Below are 3,858 nucleotides of genomic sequence, written 5' to 3' on the forward strand. Positions count from 1 at the left end.
TGGTGAGGAGCCAGGATCCCAAGTGCTAAGGAGATGCCAGATAGGTGAAGTTATCCTAGGTTCACTCTCCACAGGCAGAATGAGGTGTCAATTTGAGACATGGAAGGTTCTCTTCTTAGGTAATGGAGGGAGAAAGACTTCTGTTCAGACTTCTGTTCAGGCATGAGCTGACAGGGAGACTGGGCCAGCTCTTCTGGAAGTAGGACAGAAGCAGAAGAAAATGATTCAGGTTTTGGTGCTGAAGAAACTTTTAGTGAAGATCACCTCACACTTTCAGTTCATGGGTTTATGCTTAGCATATAGCATAGTACATGGCACAAGACTGATGGTCTTGAAATGATAAGGAATTCATTTTACCCCCCAGTTCACTGTTCCATTGTCCATGTTTACAGTGAGTTCACAATGACTGGTGGCAGCTTGAGAAACATTTCTTGATAGATCTCAAACCCAAACTCTGTGCTGGCTATGGGCAAGCAAATCTGTGTTTTTATTTCTGTCTCTTTCAAGGAATATAATAAGGAAGCAGACAGCTGGGTGGAGACAGCTGGCATTTGGTAATGATGAAAAAAGGCTGAACTCAAGAGGGTAAGCTAGAGGGTAAAGAGAGAGGACCAAGGTCACAAAAATGTGGGACACACTGACTCAGTCCTGGAGTTCTGGAGATTTACCCCTGGTGAAACTATCCAGAGAACTACTTTTCCTCTTAAGTTTGTGGCATGGTGGAGCATGAGGTTGTTCTGGGAGTAGACAGAGACGTGGGGTGGCCTTCATCTAAATTGAATCCTCGCATTCAAAAAGGATTCCTAAAGAGAGACAGGGAAGAGTTGAAAAGCAATGGGTAAAGAGGCAATTCCTGCCTCCTGAGAAGACTAGAAGACAGCCCAGGCAGATGGCCTGAAGATAAACAGGAAATGGAAGGAAACTGGAAGATCAGGCTGTGTGACTGGGGCCAAGATGGAAATGCTGGCCCTGAGTGTATCTGGGGCCCAAGGATCCTGTAGACAGCACAGATCCAGGACCCAAGGGAGCTTGGCCTCATTATGATGTTTGACATTGATAAGGAGGTTAGGGTCATAGGGAGGGTTGAGAGAGCACGGCCTGCTGAGCAAACCACAGAGATCCTGTGCCTCTGGTCCTCTTGTGGGAAGAACATGTAAGCCCTTGGGCCACTTTCACACTCACCAGCTCTTCTTTGCTTTTACTCTCAGGTACCAGAATCCAAGTCTCTTCATCAAAGGACTGTCCTCAGGCTACAAAATCCTACTTTGCCAAAGCATACAGAGTCAGAGAATGTCACAACCCACAAGAATAGTTCCTTGCCAACCACTCAAGGGTGCAGGGGGATTAAGACCTCTTTTCCTGATGAGGGCATCTATAAGTTGTCACTTATATTTTCTCCAGAGCATCCCTGTGGGACTGAGATAGGGTTATCCCCTGTGGAAATACTACTTTCTTGATACTATTGATAGTGACTATATCATGCTTGGTTCTCTTTCTATTTAGTCCCATTTCCTGATGTGAGGTGTCCCTGGAACCCTCCTCAGGATTGTGGCCAGCTGTCCTGAGCTTCCTATGAGTTTGCATCTTCTGCAGAATTTTGGGATGGACATGGTAACAGATGGAAGTGACTTCTCAACTTTTCCTGGAAACCTTTCTCATGAAATCTCTTTCACATACACGTTTTTTCTTAGATAACACTTGTGAAGAACCCAACCTCTGACAGTGCTTTTGAAACAATAAAAATAAGTAGGTTTTTACTTTTCAATAAAAAATAAGTAGGTTTTCACAATATTTGGTACTGTAGACGTGAGCAGGACTTTGTCTTAAAGATACCTATTTTTCCCAAGACTTGGGAGGGCAACCTATCCCCATTTACCTGGGACTTTCCTAGTTTTTACAGCAAAAGTCCCACATTCCAGGAAATGCCTTCAGTCTCAGGAAAAGTAGGACATTTGGTCATTGTTCTCGGACCCCAACACTCTGTTGCCAGGGAAGGCAAAACCCTGGCAAGAAAGGAGGAAGCAGATAGGATTTTGCCAGACCACAGAGCTTGTGTGGGGTTTCAGTGATAACTGAGCCCACGTTCTCAGATGTGGGAAAGGGGTGCAGAAGTTTAAAAGATTTCATTTCCCAGAAGCCTTAGCAAGAGAGGAAATGTTCACTCAGCAGGAAAGACCAACAAGGCCAAGTACCACCCACAAAAATCCCACACAAGGCTGAGGAGTTCTCCACATCAGATTCAATTCTGCAGACAGTGACCCGAACCTGAGAAACCTGACCACGTCAAAGAGTGTGTTCTGCCCAGATCTTAATCATAATGAGAGTGGCGCCTGAATGCAAACTCAGCTTGGAAGAAAATCCCGAGTCCTTGAAGCTAGACTTTTTGAAGAGAACAACATGGCTTCTCCCCTGAGGAAAGCCAATACAGGATCCCAGGTGGTCTCACCGGACCCTTTGAGGCCCCTGAAGAGGAGGGATTGATCAAGACCCTGAGGTTGTCCCTGTGGAAGAGAAGGGAGAAGCTCCAGTCAGAGCCTCTCCCTTCTCTGGAGACCATGTCCTGGAGGCCATGTCAGAGTAAGCACAGCAAGTTAGTTTTCTCAGTCTGCCCCAACAAATTGCCACAAACCTGTTAGCTTAAAACAACAGAAATGTACTCACTCATCGTTCTGGAGACCAGAAGTCTGAAATCAAGGAGTTGGCAGGGCTGATTTCTTCTGGTGGCTCTGACACTGTCCCATGCTTCTTCCAGTTGCCAGTGATTGCCGGGGAATCAATCATTTCTATGTAGTTCCCTCTATGAAGAAGAAGAATGATTTTTTTAAAGCTATAAATATAAAGAATTTAATCTTTTTTAAATAAAAATAAGTAAATGTTGTCACAATATTTGGTACTGTAGATGTAAAGATACCGATTTTTCCCAAGATTTGACATTCCTTGGTTTGCAGCTGCCTACCTCCAGCCTCTGCCTATCTTCTCTTTTTTTTTTTTTTTACATGCCCTTTTTCCCTGTGTCTGTGTCTTAAGTCTTTCCCTCTTTTTCTCTCAGGACATCGGTCATTACATATGGCCCACCCTAAATTTCGGATGATCTCAAGATCCTTAATTACATGTAATTAAGATTCTGTTTCTAAATAAGATCACACAGGGGTATGGATGTGGACATGTTTTGGGGTAAACATGTCCAACCCAGGTGAGGCTAAGGAGGGTTCCAGTTGCCAAGTTTTCCATAGAGATATGGAAAAAAAGCAGGAACTCAGATGCTTTATTTCATAAGTGTGGAGGTCCCAACAGAATACTCAGTGTCCAAGGAACTACTAAGTAGAGGCCAAGGAGCAGCACATGTCCATCTGGCTCAGCACAGTCAGTACAAAGGAATTTGAGATTGGACTCCATGCTGTGCTGATGGCACTGGCTTTCTCTACTGTAAAAATTCTGGAACGTTTCACAAAGTTGTGTGTCATCCTTACACAGGGACCTTGCTAATTTTCTCTGTATGTGCTTAGAAAGCAAACACAGAGCCTATTTTATGATAAAGTCCTGAATATCTACTATCATTTATTGAATGCTGCCCTGAAAGTGAACAACAGAGTCGTTTGGTTCACATATGAACCATCTGTTAACATATGGCTCATGTATGTTAAAGTATGGTTTCTATACAACACATACTGCTTTTGCAGCATTGTTGGGTCAAAAAAACTGTAAGCAAACCATGGTAAATTGAGAACCATCCATTCAATGATAGATAAATCTATAAGAATCCTTATTCAGGCGTTTATACAAGCAGGACTGAGTCTCAGAGAATGAATCTGTGATACTCTGTACAATTGTCTTAAGAATAAAGGATGGGATCTGGGT

At 43.6% G+C, this 3,858-nt stretch overlaps 1 non-coding gene across 1 annotated transcript; it reads right to left on the reverse strand.

Annotated features, from left to right (window-relative positions):
* Positions 1-3,429: 3,429 nt before the first annotated feature.
* On the reverse strand, positions 3,430-3,531 carry LOC113182373 (U6 spliceosomal RNA). The gene has a single exon (XR_003300719.1). It is a non-coding gene; the product is annotated as a U6 spliceosomal RNA (small nuclear RNA).
* Between the last annotated feature and the right edge of the window lie 327 nt (positions 3,532-3,858).

This window comes from Urocitellus parryii, chromosome 6, assembly GCF_045843805.1.
Source record: "Urocitellus parryii isolate mUroPar1 chromosome 6, mUroPar1.hap1, whole genome shotgun sequence".
NCBI lineage: Eukaryota > Metazoa > Chordata > Mammalia > Rodentia > Sciuridae > Urocitellus > Urocitellus parryii.